Here is a 19342-nt window from a genome sequence, read left to right as displayed (position 1 = left end):
ATGAGTCAAACACGACTGAGCAACCTTCACTTTGCTTCCCTACTTATCAGTGCAGCTGGTTATCATCTCATGTTTATTCACCATTCAGGTTTGTTTTTGCTTTCCTTTCTGAAAACTGTCTATTTGCTTCCAAATCTACTTGGAAGGTTTACTGTCTGCACTTAGGAAACAGAGGCTCAGAGGAGTCAAGTGATCTGATCAAACTCAAAGAACAAGAGGGAACCTTGAGCAGGATGTAACCTCAGCTTCCCCCTTCAAACCATTTCTCTTTTCCCAACACTTCTCCAGACCATGATCAATCCATTTTAATCCTTTTTGTCTCACTGTCCTCAACCTCCTCATCTGGGATGATTATCTAAGACACTCATGTAGAAAGTGACTTGTCTGTTTGAGGTTCTGGCAAATCCTGTCCAGAATGGTGACCAGGCGGTGCCCAGATCTAAAAGTTTTTCTACTTCCAGTCAAGCTTTCACAACAATCCTTTGAGTTACGCACTATTATCACCATCCTTTTACGTATGAGCAGTTACACACTTGTTTAATGTGACTAGACCAGGAAGGGAAACCAAGAAAAGCATTTAAAGATCTTCTAAGTTGGAGGAAGATTGATCAGATTTGTTTAGGAAAAGCAAAGGAGAAAAGGAAAGATATAAACATCTGAATGCAGAGTTCCAAAGAATAGCAAGAAGAGATAAGAAAGCCTTCTTCAGCGATCAATGCAAAGAAATAGAGGAAAACAACAGAATGGGAAAGACTAGGGATCTCTTCAAGAAAATCAGAGATACCAAAGGAACATTTCATGCAAAGATGGGCTCGATAAAGGACAGAAATGGTATGGACCTAACAGAAGCAGAAGATATTAAGAAGAGATGGCAAGAATACACAGAGGAACTGTACAAAAAAGATCTTCACGACGCAGATAATCATGATGGTGTGATCACTGACCTAGAGCCAGACATCCTGGAATGTGAAGTCAAGTGGGTGTTAGAAAGCATCACTACGAACAAAGCTAGTGGAGGTGATAGAATTCCAGTTGAGCTATTCCAAATCCTGAAAGATGATGCTGTGAAAGTGCTGCACTCAGTATGCCAGCAAATATGGAAAACTCAGCAGTGGCCACAGGACTGGAAAAGGTCAGTTTTCATTCCAATCCCAAAGAAAGGCAATGCCAAAGAATGCTCAAACTACCACACAATTGCACTCATCTCACATGCTAGTAAAGTAATGCTCCAAATTCTCCAAGCCAGGCTTCAGCAATATGTGAACCGTGAACTTCCTGATGTTCAAGCTGGTTTTAGAAAAGGCAGAGGAACCAGAGATCAAATTGCCAACATCTGCTGGATCATGGAAAAAGCAAGAGAGTTCCAGAAAAACATCTATTTCTGCTTTATTGACTATGCCAAAGCCTTTGACTGTGTGGATCACAATAAACTGGAAAATTCTTCAAGAGATGGGAATACCAGACCACCTGATCTGCCTCTTGAGAAATTTGTATGCAGGTCAGGAAGCAACAGTTAGAACTGGACATGGAACAACAGACTGGTTCCAAATAGGAAAAGGAGTTCATCAAGGCTGTATATTATCACCCTGTTTATTTAACTTCTATGCAGAGTACATCATGAGAAATGCTGGACTGGAAGAAACACAAGCTGGAATCAAGATTGCTGGGAGAAATATCAATAACCTCAGATACGCAGATGACACCACCCTTATGGCAGAAAGTGAAGAGGAACTAAAGAGCCTCTTGATGAAAGTGAAAGCGGAGAGTGAAAAAGTTGGCTTAAAGCTCAACATTCAGAAAACGAAGATCATGGCATCCAGTCCCATCACTTCATGGGAAATAGATGGGGAAACAGTGGAAACAGTGTCAGACCTTATTTTTCTGGGCTCCAAAATCACTGCAGATGGTGACTGCAGCCCTGAAATTAAAAAACGCTTACTGCTTGGAAGGAAAGTTATGACCAACCTAGATAGCATATTGAAAAGCAGAGACATTACTTTGCCAACAAAGGTTCGTCTAGTCAAGGCTGTCATTTTTCCTGTGGTCATGTATGGATGTGAGAGTTGGACTGTGAAGAAAGCTTGGCACCAAAGAATTGATGCTTTTGAACTGTGGTGTTGGAGAAGACTCTTGAGAGTCCCTTGGACTGCAAGGAGATCCAACCAGTCCATTCTGAAGGAGATCAGCCCTGGGATTTCTTTGGAAGGAATGATGCTAAAGCTGAAACTCCAGTACTTTGGCCACCTCATGCGAAGAGTTGCCTCATTGGAAAAGACTCTGATGCTGGGAGGGATTGGGGGCAAGAGGAGAAGGGGACGACAGAGGATGAGATGGCTGGATGGCATCACTGACTCGATGGATGTGAGTCTGAGTGAACTCCGGGAGTTTGTGATGGACAGGGAGGCCTGGCGTGCTGCGATTCATGGGGTCGCAAAGAGTCGGACACGACTGAGCGACTGATCTGATCTGATCTGGAGAAGATAAAAGTAAGTGTCAATGACAGTTTTTTTCCTCATTCAACATTCCCCCAGATTCAGGCTTTGTAGAGTTGCAGGGCAGTGTAACTGGAAAGATCTTTCATAGTATGTTTTAAAATGTTTTGTCTCTCTTCTGTAAAGAAGCTGAGGTCATTATCTAATCTACAGGAGATAAGTAATTACAAGAAAGCACTGGCAGTCACCCTAGTCAGGACTAGGAGGCTAGGATGTATGCGGGTGAACATGAACACATTTCAAAGCATGATGAAACTTCATCTTGTGAGCCTTTCAATTGAACTTTTTTTTTTTAACAAAGACTCTCAGTTAATAAGGAGCATAGCCCCACTCCAAATCTAGATAAAGCAGAGATAATGGTTTAAAGAGTCTGTGAGTGAGTGAGTGAATGTGTGTGTGTGTGTGTGTGTACATGTGTTTGCAGATCTAATCTTCAGCACACAGTTGTATATCTTTTGATTTCCCAGCACTAAGAATCTACTTTCTCATTCTGATATATATCATCCAATCCTGATACCTTTTTAAAATTGGAGGCTTATCCCCCCACCTCCCCTTCCCCCCAACCTTATAGCTCCAGAGAAAGGAACAGGTTATGTATGACCAGTGGAAAGTGGAATATATGATGTAGGAGGGTGTTAAGAAGGATGGAGAGAAGAAAGACCATCCCTTCTGATTCTGATGGCTTGTGAGAAGTAGAAAGGGAAAAAAGCAAGTCCCTGGTAAGACAGATTGCTGCACCTCCTCTCTGGCCAAAGTCCTGGAAGGAGGGGCAAGAGAGTGGACTTGAAGAGCGGGACCCTTGCCCCTTTTCATTTGGAAGTGTAGGAGAGGCCATCCTACCGGTGGTCCCCACATCCTGCTGACAGGCAGACGGCAGACCTGAGTTTGACTCTCCCAAGCCATCCTCAGTGTCTACATGGCATGGATGGGATCCCAGAATCTCCTAAATGTCCCAAAGTGTGTTCTGCAATGTAGTCAGCCTTTATCTAGATACTTGATGGACGAAATCACCATCTTTAGTATAAAGAGATCCTGGACCTAGAATGGGAAACACAACAAAAATTTCAAGGGCTGACCACAAGAACAAGAGCTGAAGAAGAAATGAGTCAATAAGCAGGGCTTACCACACTAGCAAGGGCTTCCCAGGTGGCACTAGTGGTAAAGAATGGTAAAGAAACTGCCTGCCAATGCAGGAGACATAAGAGACTCAGATTCATCTCCAGGTTGGGAAGATCCCTTGGAGGAGGGCATAGCAACCCACTCCAGTATTCTTGCCTGGAGAATTCCATGGACAGAGGAGCCTGGCGGGCTACAGTCCATAGGGTCACAAAGAGTCAAACACAGCTGAAGTGACTTAATACGCACACACCAGGCTAGCTAAACAACGCCAAAACAGGCCTTGAGCTATGCTGGCTTGCACATTTCAGCAATGGATGCCAGAAAGACACTGAGTTGAGTAAGCCTTCTAAATTCCCAGACACTGTTTTAAAAAGAGGAGTGAGGGGGAAGCAAATCTAAAATATAAAACACCAAGACATTTGTGGAATATGATAACTGTAGTCTCTTTAATAAAGTCATCAGATTACACTGAGTTTACTGAATATGTCTAAAACACAGTTTTCTCAGGAACCAAGGAAACTCTTAAAGAAGATTAGACCTGTTTTCAAGATGAAAAGTATCTATATTTTCTCTGCTTATCTAATTGTAATGTGAGCAATTTTCAATGCAATGACTTTAGCTTACATGGAAAGGGAAAGAATTGAACCATAACGACCTGGAAATAGCACTTGAAGCCATCAGGGAATCCAAGCATCTGTGTATTTCTCCTCCACCCTCTCTCCCCCTCCCAGCTTCATGTTCATATAGCTACTTGTTTGGCCAATCAAGAAAACTATCCTTTAATCGCAATCCTAATCACAAACTCCATAGGTAGTGAGTCAGAGTCACAGAAACTAAATATGGCTGCTGAAGGGCATCCCTGTGCAGCTGAGAGCATGGTTATTACAGAATTGAGTTCAACATCATGGTTGTCTACTAGTCCTTACCTTTTCTTTCTAACTTAACATTAAAATTGGCTCGCATAATAAACTATTTCATGAAAATATTTTACACATATGTCTGCATAATTGTCCATTCCCCTCTTGTTGGTTATTTCATTTTTAACCCCAAGTATATTTAGTATTATATAAATACTACTATGTTGAAATGCTTACACAAATTTTTGTCCTCATATTTGATTATTTCCTTAAGACTGTTTCATACAAATGAAAATGCTGATTCCTAAGGATCTGGAATTTTTAACTATGTCTAATAGTGAAAATTCTTAAACTCTTATTGTTTATAAAATACCATTTTAAAATAATGGTAGTAATTGTCAAATATCCAAAATATTCACTCTTATATATATGGCAAAATTATTATATTAATTAGGATTTGTAAATTAGTGTAAATTGACATAGTTTTCCATTTCAAAATGTAATATTTTAGGGTTGTGGTTGTCTTTTGGTCACATAGAATTCATTTTGGCGTTGCAAGTATCAAAAGCTGACACTTTTCAAAAACTCAGTAAGTTCTTTTCAATTCAAGACTTTGCTATAAATATCTGCAAGTACCCTGCCTCATTAGTCAAGGCCGTGAAGATGCTTAGCTTTGGAGAAAGCATCTCGCAGAGTAAAGCATCACCTTGTTTAAACATGAAGGAGTCTGCAGCATCTAAGAGAATAAAAGATACGCACATTTGAAAATGTAAACACTTCTAGATCTATCATAGGCAGATATAAGCCCCAAAAGGAGCATGAAGCATGTTCAGGAGGGAGAGGGCACTGGGCCACTAATAGAATATATGTTAATGCATCTCTTATCTAACATCTTCCCTCCCAATTAGACAGGCATCCTGCCTTGTTTATTTACTTATCCTTCATCTAGAATGAGAATTCAATATGTGTTTGTTTTTTAAAGATTTTTTTTGATGTGGACCATTTTTAAAGTCTTTACTGAATTTGTTACAACATTGCTTCTGTTTTATGCTTTAGGTTTTGGGTTTTTTTCAGTCACGGGCACATGGGATCTTAGCTCTCTGACTAGGAATTGAACCCCTACCTCCTGCATTGGAAAGCAAAGTCCCTCAACATGTGTTTGTTGACTTGCTTAGTAGACTGATGACCAGATGGACAAAGGGATGGTAGTGATTGCTTAGCACCTGAGTCATGGTCCTTAAGGAGCTGGGTGACAACTATACTTCTCATGGTCAGACTTAGAAAGGAAACCTGCAAGAGAAAGAGGAGGGGTGTCCGGTCTTCTGAACCATTCCTCTGACTTTTATTATCCTTGGAAGGACTCAACCATGGATAGGATGGATAGAGGCTGAATTTTTCCACACCTGTACATCCATTGTCTTGCACTGATTAACATTTTGTATCGGTTCATTTATGGTGAAGAGGCCGGGCTCTGGATCCAGCAAGGTCATTATTAACCCCTAAGGCTCTAGACTTCATCTATAAAACAGGAATAATAATAGAAAAGACCTCATAGTGATCTGAGGCTTGAAAGAGAGAAGGAAGAATGGTGTTCAGCCTAGAGCCAGGCCCACAGAAAGCATCAGTCAGCACCAGCCGTCATGACATCCAGAATCAATACGATTCTTCTTCTGTCACTTTTCACATTTTCAAATTTGTATTTTCAGCTTTTTTTTTTTTTTTTCCAGGTCAAAACCCCATGCTGACTCAACTGAGGGAGGTTGATTTAAAATGGAAATGACATTTGATGAATGTGTTTATTATCTAAGATTCATGAAATGCTGAAAAACACTTTTAAAAACCTAAAATTTCTTTCCAACTGGATTCAAAAATTCTCCCGAAGTTGTATGAAAACCCCTAGAAAAATAAAGTCCTCTGGAAGCATTTTCAGCCTCCAGACCTTTATTAAGAACATGCATCTACTCTCTATAATCGTCATTTGCTTGGACATAAAATACAACCTGTGTGCATGTGCTAAGTTGCTCAATCATGTCCGATTCTTTGCAACCCCATGGACTGTAGGCTGCCAGACTCCTCTGTTCGTGGGATTCTCCAGGCACAAATACTGAAGTGGGTTTCCATTTCCTCCTCTAGGGGATCTTCCCTATCTGGAGAAAGAACCGATATCTCTTATGTGTCCTGTATTGCCAGGTGGGTTCTTTACCACTAGCACCACTTGGGAATATAATATAACCTACCCTGTTTTTAAAAGATAAAAGGGAAACCTCTATTGCCTTTATATTTTAACCAATAACCCATTGAACATTCCAGGTGATATATGTCTACATCAATTTCCTTCTAAATAAGTTGTAAATTTGGGCTTCTTAAGATAATAGCTGTGGCCATTCTCTTGTTAGTAGCACCTCAGGGAAAAATCTTGCCAAAGAAGTAAGGTTGGTCAAGTTTTGCTGATCTTTCCTCAGCTTTGACGCCATGGGCTGCTATCAAGTATGAACTAAGTTCGTTGAATTCCAACTATAACTTCAACTATTGATTTTAATGGAGAACTAGCTCCTTATCAGTACAAGTGTCAGGGCCTCTGGGAACATTCTACACATGGGTCTGATAACAATGTTTATTGAGAACATAAGGGGCACGCCTTGCTCCTAGGACCCAAATAACTTGAGATCACGCTTGTGGATGAGCTGGATGCATACAGAATAAAACAATAAGCATTCTTCCACGTGCAGGCAACGTGATTCATGTCACAAAACAGTAGTTCTCTTAACAGAGCCTGGCCCTGCTATGTATAGCCTAATTAGAAATAAGAGCTAAAGCCAAGTATTTCCAAAGCAAAAGCTGCAATTTTTGGAAATTAACTTTTAACATTTTGAATCCATAACTCATTCAGTTAACTAAAAGTATATTTTATAAGTACAGAAAGTATCCAATAAGAAGGAAACAACAGAATGAGAATGACTAGAGATCTCTTCAAGAAAACTAGAGATACCAAGGGAACATTTCATGCAAAGGTGGGCACAATAAAGGACAGAAATGGTATGGACCAAAAAGAAGCAGAAGATATTAAGAAGAGGTGGCAAGAATACACAGAAGAACTATACAAAAAAGATCTTCATGACCCAGATAATTTCGATGGTGTGATCACTCACCTAGAGCAAGACATCTTGGAATGTGAAGTCAAGTGGGCCTTAGGAAGCATCACTACTAACTAAGCTAGTGGAGGTGATGGAATTCCAGTTGAGCTATTTCAAATCCTAAAAGATGATGCTGTGAAAGTGCTGCACTCAATATGCCAGCAAATTTGGAAAACTCAGCAGTGGCCACAGGACTGGAAAAAGTCAGTTTTCATTCCTATCCCAAAGAAGGGCAATGCCAAAGAATGCTCAAACTACCGCACAATTGCACTCATCTCACACTCTAGCAATTAATTCTCAAAATTCTCCAAAGCAAGCTTCAACAGCATGTGAACCATGAACTTCCAGATGTTCAAGCTGGATTTAGAAAAGGCAGAGGAATCAGAGATCAAATTACCCACATTTGCTGGATCATCAAAAAATCAAGAGAGTTCCAAAAAAACATCTACTTCTGCTTTACTGACTATGCCAAAGCCTTTGTGTGGATCACAACAAACTGTGGAAAATTCTTCAAGAGATGGGAATACCAGATCACCCGACCTGCCTCCTGAGAAATCTGTATGCAGGTCAGGAAGCAACACTTAGAACTGGACATGGAACAACAGACTGGTTCCAAATTGGGAAACAAGTACATCAAGGCTGTATATTGTCACCCTGTTTATTTAACTTCTATGCAGAGTACATCATGAGAAACGCTGGACTGGAAGAAGCACAAGCTGGAATCAAGATTGCTGAGAGAAATAGCAATAACCTCAGATATGCAGATGACACCACCCTTATGGCAGAAAGTGAAGAAGAACTAAAGAGCCTCTTGATGAAAGTGAAAGCGGAGAGTGAAAAAGTTGGCTTAAAGCTCAACATTCAGAAAATGAAGATCATGGCATCTGGTCCCATCACTTCATGGCAAATTGATGGGGAAACCATGGAAACAGTGAGAGACTTTATTTTTTGGGCTCCAAAATCACTGCAGATGGTGATTGCAGCCCTGAAATTAAAAGATGCTTGCTCCTTGGAAGAAAAGCTATGACCAACCTAGACAGCATATTAAAAAAGCAGAGACATTACTTTGCCAACAAAGGTCTGTCTAGCCAAAGCTATGGTTTTTCCAGTAGTCAGGTATGGATGTGAGAGTTGGACTGTGAAGAAGGCTGAGCGCTGAAGAATTGATGTTTTTGGACTGTGGTGTTGGAGAAGACTCTTGAGAGTCCCTTGAACTGCAAGGAGATCCAACCAGTCTATCCTAAAGGAAATCAGTCCTGAATAATCATTGGAAGGACTGATGCTGAAACTGAAACTCCAATACTTGGCCACCTGATGCAAAGAACTGACTCATTGGAAAAGACCCTGAAGCTGGGAAAGATTGAAGGTGGGAGGAGAAGTGGATGACAGAGGATGAAATGGTTGGACGGCATCACCGACTCTCCGGACATGATTTTGAGTAAGCTCTGGGAGTTGATGATGGACAGGGAAGCCTGTTGTGCTGCAGTACGTGGGGTTGCAAAGAGTCGTACACGATTGAGTGACTGAACTAACTAACTAATGAAGTAAGTTGCAAACTATTATTTTTTAATGAAACCATTACCTAACTTAAGAACTCGGATATGGCTCCACTATGATGAAGTCCATCTGCAGGCTCCCCACCTTCTACCCCAGGCCTCTGGAAAATCCACTATCCTGATCTTCTGCCAGAATTCTCCCTCCAGGTAATGACAGCTTCATCCACTTCAATCCTAAAGCCAGAAATTCTGGAACATCTTTAACTCTCCCCTTTCCCTCAGCCCCTGTGTCCCTCACCCAAAACTCCAGAATTCTTGACTGTGTCCCACAGCATGGTGGAATTCAGCTTCATCTTCCTATTGCCAGAGCCCCTGCCTGAGGCTGACTACCAACTCTCACTGGATCCTACGAAAGCTGCCTGACTGCCCTTCAGTGCGTTCTCCTTCCTGCAACCAGAAGAATATTCTTAAATGCAAAGCTACTGTGTTACTTCCCCACTTAAAACTCTTTAGTTCTTTCCATCACATTTCAGTGAATCTTGGAAGGCCTGTCTTGATCTCAACCCCGTTTACCTCTGGTGCCTCTTCTTGAGCCATCCTCCACATCCACGTCTCACTAGATTCTCCAGCCATAGCTACACGACACTTCAGTTTTTTAAGCATGTCATGTACCCTATGGTGTGTGTGTTGTGCTCAGTCACTCAGTTGTGTGTGACTCTTTGCGACCCCATGGACTGTAGCCCACCAGTCTCCTTTGTCCCTGGAATTCTGCAGGCAATAATACTGGAGTGGGTGGCCATTTCTTTCTCCAGAGGATCACCCTGACCCAGAGATTGAACCCATGTCTCCTGCATTGGCAAGCAGATTCTTTACCCATGTTCCACCTAGGCAGACACTCTAAATTGTCCCCAGCATCCATTGTCCTCTTTTTAGTAATAGAACCAACCCCACTCACCCCTAGATTTAATATGACACAGGACACCAAGCTAGTGATGACTTTTGTCAGTCTCCCATGCCATTAGATGTGATCCTGTGGCCAGATTTTTGTGACTGGATTGTGAGAAAGAGCAATATGTGCAACTTTAACTTACTGGCTCAGATGGTAAAGAATCTGCCTGCAAAGTGGGAGACCTAGTCCATGGGTCAGGAAGATCCCGTGGCAAAGGAGATAGCAACCCACTCCAGTATTCTTGCCTGCAGAATTCCATGGACAGAGGAGCCTGGTGGGCTACAGTCCGTGGAGTCACAAAGAGTCGGACACAACAGAGCTACTAACTATAACTTTACTTCCCTAGAAGTAAACTGATTGCCCTTTGTTTCTTCCTTAGGCCTGGAATGCAGAAGTGGAGCTAGAAAATAATGTTTAACCATGTGGATGAGGATATGGGAAGGCTATAAAATGGAAGGAAACCTGTGACTCTGAATGTTCAGGTGCTACGGATATTTGAACAGGTTAAGCTGTGCATTACTCAGAATAGTTTGGGTGATGCTGTAACAAACAAATCTCAAAGCATGGTGGCTTAACATAACAGAGGTTTATTTTTCACTTATGCTCCATGTCCAACCCAAATCAGTAGAGTGGTTCTGCTCAGGGACCCAGCCTAACAGAAGGCTTCATCTAAATATGCTCTTTAATGAACACACAGGAGGCCAACCGTGCTCTGTCGCTTCAAGTTTCCAGCTGGGAATCAACCACATCACTCCACTCAACAGTGCAAGTCACACAGTCTCACCTCATTCAAAGAGGGTTGAGGATGGATAATCCTAGTGTGTTCCCAGAAGGAAGAGAAACCCAGAATATTTGTGACCAGTCCTAAAGACTATCTTAGCTTCTGGCTTAGTATACCTTAGCTTGTGCTCCCCCCAAAAAGGTAAACTCTCTTTCTCTTGCTCAAATGTTTATAGGATATTTTTTGTTTCAGAATGTATATTTTTAAAATTTCACAAGACCATGTCATCTCATTAATTCTTCCCACAATCTTAACCCTTGTTAATTTGGGAATCCTAAATTAACTATTTCCTTTGTGTAAATACTTCCAAATATTTATCTAAGTATCTGATCTCTTTCCAAAGCTCCAGGACTAGGTTTCCAACTGCCTCCTACCTGTCAAATTTGACAAGCTAAAACCAATTGACTATATTAATTTTATTCTCCTCTTAAATTTGATTCTTCTAACCACATTTATAGTCTTTTTATTTTTAGTTTTATTTCTTTTATCTTTGCATCCCCAGTCCCTAGAATAGTGCCTGGCTTGAAAAGGGGCATTGTATACCTGATGAATAAATGTATATTATCATGATCTGTCAATGGCCCCCCAAACCTGCAATCACCCCTGACTCCAATCCCCTCCTTACATGTCTGCAGCATGGCCCTACTACCTGTCACTTCTGTGTATTTAAATGCCCATCACCTATCAACTAGATTATTACAATAGTTATCATCATCTCCAATTTTTCCATTCTCCTGTCCATTTTATGCAGCCTTCTCATATTAATTTCCTTGAAGCATGTGTCTAATCTATCATTTATTCTATAATCCTATAAGGAGCATGCATCTTATACAAGTATCTGAAGATAAAAACAAGTGAAGCAGTCTCCATGCTTGAGTAGCTCATGTTCCAGAGGGAGGGAGAGATGTGTCTAGAGACCCAGAGCAGGGACAGCAGGGCCAAGACAGAGGAGCACAGAAGCAAGCGACAGATGTGACAGACGCTGAACCAGTCAAGAAGTCACAGGAGAGAGGACATTTACGTCACGTCCTAACAGACAACTAGACATTTTCAAGCTTGCCATTAGACAGAAATAGGAACTATTCATCATTTGAGTCAGAAGAGAAAAAGGAAAGAATGTATGCTAACCGAGGTTCGTTTAGAAGTGGGGATTAAGGAAGAAAATTGACAGTGATTATATCTGTGGACCTCTGTTTTCTCTCTGACACATAAGAGGGATGAAGACCGAGTCACTGGGCTGTGTCATCTTCCAGTGAGATGTGCTGCCAGCTGGTGAGGACGACTTCCAGTTCCCCACACCTGCTGGAACTCTCTAGCTATTTCCACGACATTCGATTTCTGCTGATAGTATTGAATTCACCCACATTAGGAAGCTGCCGTTCCCTGCTCTTCCTTGCACATTCCCACCATTCAGGCTGCATTCTGGCTTTCCCCGGAATGCTTAGATAGACATTGCTTTCCAGGGGAGGGAGCCTTTAGTCAAGTAAATTGCTGCATGGGTTTCGTAAATTCACAGCAGACCCAATTGCTTGGAAGCCATAGCACTCTTTTTATTTACATAAGCCAGGCTTTTTTTAAGAGAGAAAATAGGAGAGTTTTCTTCTGGCAGGGTGGGAGTATGTGGGGAATATTATTTTTGGAATTCTAAGGGCTGATCTTTGAATATAGTGCCAAAGCCTGGAAAATCAAAAGCATAGATTTTATAAATAAGTCACAAAGAACAGAAAGATCACAAAATAACAGTTTTTGCCACATGACATCATTTCTGCAATATACACACACACCATCAAAAAGAATACTGTCTGACCAGCAGGCAGAAAGAAGAGGAGTTTTATAATTTAAGTGCCTCTTGTATGCAAGGTTCTTAGGTGATAAAAGAAAATTAGGGAGAAGGGCGATTCAAGGGGGAGGGGACATATGTATGCTTATGGTTGATTCACGTTGTATGGCAGAAACCAACACAATATTGTAAAGTAACTGTGCTCCAATTAAAAATAACTTTTTAAAAAAAGGATCATATAATCCAAAGAGAGTGATGGACAAACCCTCTTCACAGAGACATATAAGGAGTGTCTTTTGTCTTCATATTGACCTAGACTTTGCTGTGATTCCTGGCTCTGTGCTTGTGCTTCCAGAAAGCATACAGTTTTTGATAAAATTTTCCAGAAATGTTCACAGACTTTCCCCTGATGAATTTTCAGGAGAACTAAAAGTGTGACCAAAATACACAGATCATCCAAATAAACTATCAAACACCAGCAGAAACAGGGGGATGGATTGAGCATAACATCCCCTGTCTTTTGATAAATACTTAGAAACAGCAAACTGGAGGCTTTTAAAAGAGAAAACCTAAGCCCTAACAGTTCTCCAAGGCATATGCTTGAAAGCCTTTGTAGCTAAGTAATAATTATTAGGCAAATTAATTAAATTACCTTTACAATCAGAAGTACACTACTCTGCTTATTCTAAGAATTATACAGGATTACCTTGAAATCTCCTTGAAATTGGTCTAGAATTGCTTTCTGGTAAAGAAATTCTGAAAGACAGAGGTTTTCCTTTTCTTTGTGTTTTTTGGTTTGTTTGGTTGGTTGGTTTCTTATTTTGTGGGCAGATCAGTGAGAAAAAAATGAATGCCATGAAATTAGCTTCTCTTTTGAAAGGACTAATACCACCCCCCCTCCACCTTTTTGGAATATAAATTTTACTATTGCTCAAGAAAATATAGACCTGCCAAGGGACCTTTTTTAAAAAAATCCTTTTGATCGAAAGAAAGAAAAATAACCTAGACAGATGGGAAAAAAATCACAAAGCGTTTAACCTTAATTAATAATTACTGGAACTGAGAGAAAAGCTTAGAGTGCTGTTCAAGTTCCCTCAAGGAAATGTCAACCTCTCATCACCAGAGAAGATGTTTACTCAACATCCAGGACTCCAAGAGAAGGAGGGATATGAGGAATTTCACAAGCTATTTCAGCTACGTGGAATTTTCTTAGGCTAGTCAATTCTGAGCATGCGTGTTGTGGGTGCAGCCGGGGTCCCGCCCAGATCCCCATCAGCTGACCGCAGTACCCACGTCCCAGCTGCTGGAAGCGTTGGCCTCGGAGGTAGTGATGGTTGCCCTCTTCCCAAGCACAGCTGTCTCAACTGAGTGACAGTGTCCTGTCAGGAAGGTTGTGCCCCACCCCGGGAAGGGATGCAACTGCTGGCAACCAAAGACTGTCTGACACGGAGACACAAAGGCTGGGCTCTGCCTCCCTGTGAGAAAAACTCTGTGGGACAATTGTGGCCCAGAGCATCCTGTGGGGCCCGGGTGATACTAGTCTGCAGGAGAACTTTTCCTCAAGTAGCCTTCCTCTCCTGTCAGTTCTTGCTTTCCCAATTTTTCTTTCTCCTGAGAGTATTTCCTCAACAAATCTCTTCCACAAGAATCCTTGTTTCAGGCACTGCTTCTGAGGAAGCCAACCTGAGACAGTGCAACTAAATAAAATCTGAAACCCTCTTACACCATTTCTACAATCCCCTTTCCGCTTCCTTTTCTCTATGCTAACAAATATTCCAGTTTTTTATACTTTCTTTCTTTCTTTCTATATTTTTAATCAAGCTCTTCCCTCAGAAAATGATCTGACAGAGTCAGCTTCTTACACTTTTTTAAAAATCTATTTATTTGACTGCACCATATGGGATCTAGTTCCCTGACTAGGGATCAAACCCAGGTCCGCTGCACTGGAAGTGTGGAGTCTTAGCCACTGAACCACCAGGGAAGTCCCAGCTCCAAACACTTTTATGATAGCAGGTTTCAGGGTTTCTCTGTCTCTCCTGAGGTATTGCATTATATTGCATTTTAACAAGATGCAAAGAACATGACTGGAATTAAGGGATTCATTGTTAGTAGCTAAAGACTTTTGAGGCAGTGGAGTTAACTTTTCAGCCCCTAAAGCAATACATCACAGGTCTGTACACACTCTACCTAAACACAAGTTTCACCTTAATTAGAAAGGTTTGGTGTCATTTGTTTTTGTAAATTGATAACCCCTGACATCACTGCAAATACACCGAAGAACCCTTCCACTTCCCCTACTCTTTGGAAGGCATGGAGGGCATTCTGAAGGCAGGAGCCAAGGATCTCTCTCTTTCCCCCACTCCCGTGTTTCCTGGACTCATCCTATCCCAGGAATCACAGACAATAAGCTAATCTGTTCAGCACTGTCCCTTGGAGTCTTATCTGCACTGAGGGAGGGGGGAGGAAGTCACAATATCATTAATATACTAAATCCAAAAAGTACAGAAGTAAAAAATCCTATTTAACTTACTAAATCCGAATTCTTAAACTTACCTCTAGAATCGGATTTTTATGACTCATAGTTTAGGAAACACCAATATGATCCAGTGTCCTCATTTTACACATAAGAATTTGAGTCTCCTCCCTCCCTCTACCCCGAATGTCCCTTCTCTGTTTTGCCAGCTCCCTGGGTGTGGACCAGCCCCAACTCTGCAGGGATGTGCTGCATCCTAGAGCCCAAGCTGTGTCCCTGCTGACCACATGCTCCATGCCCTCACCAGTTGCTGCGCCACTCTCGCTGGTAGACAATTCAGACTGCATGTCCCACCTTCGAAGATGACTTTCCCTGGTTCCCAAGTCGGTGTTTGCAATGTGAGAATCAGGCCTCCTGCTGCATGTGTATGAACAGACAACATTGTCCCATATCCAAGTTGGCTAAACAAGTAACCTGTTTGCTTCTATTGGAGGTGTTGCTGTGCAGCTGAAATGCACCCTCACAGACCTTTTTTTGTGGAATTACACCTGTTTGAATTCACAACAATTCTGTTCCAGTGACTTTGAGGATTCAAGGTATCTGTTTCCGTCAACGTTTTTTTTCAATGATTCATATTTTTTAAACATTTAGTGATTCTAGATACTTCTCCCTCCTTGTTTAGACTATCAACAATCACTGTTTAATAACAGCTTGACTTTTTGATCAAAGAAGTCAAACTGAAAGGCGCTTATTCTATGAAAAGGCAAAGAATTTACATTCAAAATCCTTTGGCTTGTCTTTCAGCTCTAATCATGAGAAAAGGACACAGGGTTCTTCAGGGACATGCCATACTGTCTGCATATTTATAAATACATGAGAGCCACAGGGGTGGGGGGGACATCTTTAGAAATAAACTCTCAGACTTCAAGTTCAGCTAAGGAAACTGTAGCAAAATGTGCCTATGGCTGAAAAGAAAATCAGTCATTTTATACCCTGTTTAGTATTCAGCCTTTTATCTGGAGCAATGGCAACCCACTCCAGTGCTCTTGCCTGGAGGGTCCCATGGACGGAGGAGCCTGGTAGGCTGCAGTCCATGGGGTCGCTAGGAGTCGGGCACAACTGAGAGACTTCACTTTCACTTTTCATTCTTGTGCATTGGAGAGGGAAATGGCAACCCACTCCAGTGTTCTTGCCTGGAGAATTTCAGGGACTTAGGAGCCTGGTGGGCTGCCGTCTGTGGGGTCGCACAGAGTTGGACACAACTAAAGCGACTTAGCAGCAGCAGCAGCAGCAAGCAGTATTCTTGCCTGGAGAATCCCATGAACAGAGGAGCCTGGTGGGCTACAGTCCATGCTGTTGCACAGAATCAGAAATGACTGAAGCAACTTAGCATGCACACTTGCATGTTTATAAAGAAACTATTAGGACAACTTGCTTTTTCTCCACTCAAATTGTCCCATGGGCAAACAGCAGTGAGGCCTCCCAAGGCTAGTCTGTTGCAGCCCACGGCCACCTTCACTAAGCACAGCCTCCCTCCAAATTTCACGGAGAGCAGCCTCAATGCTGGTCACTATTAGGGCCTGCTAATTTGTTTGGGGCTTCACACCCCTTTTCCCTTCCAACAACATGAACAAGAATGATTTCCTAACCAGCCATGCTCCTAATTCATTCTCTCTGCAAATAGGGTGAGGAGAGGAGCAAAGTGAAAGGCATTTACCCACAATTATATGCAGAGATATAATATTTGAAAGTTCAGTTTAGTTCAGTCGCTCAGTCGTGTCCGACTCTTTGCGACCCCATGAATCGCAGCACGCCAGGCCTCCCTGTCCATCGCCAACTGCCGGAGTTCACTCAGACTCACGTCCATCAAGTCAGTGATGCCATCCAGCCATCTCATCCTCTGTTGTCCCCTTCTCCTCTTGCCCCCAATCCCTCCCAGGTTCAGAATCTTTTCCAATGAGTCAACTCTTCACATGAGGTGGCCAAAGTACTGGAGTTTCAGCTTTAGCATCGTTCCTTCCAAAGAAATCCCAGGGCTGATCTCCTTCAGAATGGACTGGTTGGATCTCCTTGCAGTCCAAGGGACTCTCAAGAGTCTTCTCCAACACCACAGTTCAAAAGCATCAATTCTACGGCGCTCAGCCTTCTTCACAGTCCAACTCTCACATCCACACGTGACCACTGGAAAAACCATAGCCTTGACTAGACGGACCTTTGTTGGCAAAGAAATGTCTCTGCTTTTGAATATGCTATCCAGGTTGGTCATAACTTTCCTTCCAAGGAGTAAGCGTCTTTTAATTTCATGGCTGCAGTCACCATCTGCAGTGATTTTGGAGCCCAAAAAACTAAAGTCTGACACTGTTTCCACTGTTTCCCCATCTATTTCCCATGAAGTGATGGGACCGGATGCCATGATCCTAGTTTCCTGAATGTTGAGCTTTAAGCCAACTCTTTCACTCTCCATTTTCACTTTCATCAAGAGGCTTTTTAGTTCCTCTTCACTTTCTGCCATAAGGGTGGTGTTATCTGCATATCTGAGGTTATTGCTATTTCTCCCGGCAATCTTGATTCCAGCTTGTGTTTCTTCCAGTCCAGCATTTCTCATGATGTACTCTGCATAGAAGTTAAATAAACAGGGTGACAATATACAGCCTTGACGTACTCCTTTCCTATTTGGAGCCAGTCTGTTGTTCCATGTCCAGTTCTAACTGTTGCTTCCTGACCTGCATACAGATTTCTCAAGAGGCAGGTCAGGTGGTCTGGGATTCCCATCTCTTGAAGAATTTTCCACAGTTTATTGTAATCCACACAGTCAAAGCCTTTGGCATAGTCAATAAAGCAGAAATAGATGTTTTTCTGGAACTCTCTTGCTTTTTCCATGATCCAGCAGATGTTGGCAATTTGATGTCTGGTTCCTCTGCCTTTTCTAAAACCAGCTTGAACATCAGGAAGTTCACGGTTCACGTATTGCTGTAGCCTGGCTTGGAGAATTTTGAAAGTTAAAGGGGACCTTAAACATGGTCTTGAAAAGTACTTTGCTTTTCACCCAGGAAAATTCTGCTGTTTCGGGAAGGCATGTCATCATTGTTTCTCTCCATGCACTTCTGGAGCAGGTGTGTTTTGTAGTCATTAGCAATGTAGCCAGCCTCTCCCTTCATAAAACTTCAGTAAGGATTTGAGCCTACACACATGCACGCACACACATTTCTCTAGGGAGTGGGAATGAAAGGCAGTGTGAAATAAAAAGGAAAATAAATGATGTTAATGAATGGAGTTCAGAGTCAGCTGAGCAACTCTTTGGGTCCCATGGAAGATTCCAGAAGCACTATGTTTAGAAGTTTGATAGGCCACCGGCTAAGGCTGAGGTTCAACAGGCTTCAGCTGGTGCAATCTGTCTCCCCAGTGTGCTTTGAGTCCCCTTCCTGCTCCGACACACACCTCACTCCTTTTATTTACAAATTTAATTTAAAGTAGTGCACGTGGGTCTTTGAGAAAATTGTTAAACAGCTGGAAGAGCAGATGTTGTAAACTGAAAAGAAAGTGTTCATTTTGCTAAAGTGTATTTGTGTGTGCGTGTGTGTGTGGCCAGAGCTAATTCTGAGCAGATTTTGCTTTTGACTTCTCCAGGAAAATATTTATTTTCTTTGGAGTGTGGAATTACTGTTCATTCCTGGCGAGAGCTGATTGTTTGCTTATATTAGTTTGCCAGGGCTACCATAACATAGTACTCTGGACTGGGTGGTTTAAACAACAGAAATTTATTTTCTCCCAGCCTGGAGGCTAGAAATTCAAGATCAAGGTATCCACAGGATTAGTTTCTTCTGAGAAAGAAAATGAACTGTCATTGACAGTTACCAAATCTGAATTCTTGTGCCGTTAGCTTTCAGGTTAAGCTCAATGGAAAATTTCTTCAATTTAAGATTCTCCAAGAAGGCAGGAAATCTAAACTATATGATAATCCATAGGGTCATCTTTTTAAGTGCTTTTTCACATTGCAAATGTGTCTTTTCAGGAACAGTTGCCTTATGTCTATAAAAGGTATTAAGCAGTAATGCATCTCACACTTTATGATTGGTTTTCTCTTGGCCTCACCTTCAGTCTACAACTTAGCAGAGTGTATCTACAGTTTCCAATGGAAGATGTTAGGGGCATAGTTCTACTGGAGTTGACCATGAAGTTAATAAGCTTTTCCTCACTACCCAACACACCAAAGCTTTATGGAAGAGAACACCATTTGTGACTTGACTCTTAAGCTCAATTA

At 41.8% G+C, this 19342-nt stretch overlaps 1 long non-coding RNA gene across 3 annotated transcripts in view; it reads left to right on the top strand.

Annotated features, from left to right (window-relative positions):
• LOC147366106 (uncharacterized) overlaps window positions 1-19342 on the top strand; it is a 48959-nt gene that overhangs the window by 29247 nt on the left and 370 nt on the right. For 2 of the 3 annotated variants that reach the window (XR_015132390.1, XR_015132389.1), the window contains one exon: window positions 6196-6391. The exons of the other annotated variant lie outside the window; for it this stretch is intronic. This is a non-coding gene — a long non-coding RNA (uncharacterized LOC147366106). Of the gene's footprint in view, window positions 1-6195; window positions 6392-19342 lie in introns of those variants that run through there. 3 annotated transcript variants of the gene reach the window in all.

Source organism: Bos grunniens, chromosome 9 (genome assembly GCF_055505025.1).
Source record: "Bos grunniens cultivar Pamir isolate PY7600 chromosome 9, Bosgru_T2T1.0, whole genome shotgun sequence".
Lineage (NCBI taxonomy): Eukaryota > Metazoa > Chordata > Mammalia > Artiodactyla > Bovidae > Bos > Bos grunniens.
This window is presented reverse-complemented; position numbering and strand designations above follow the sequence as displayed.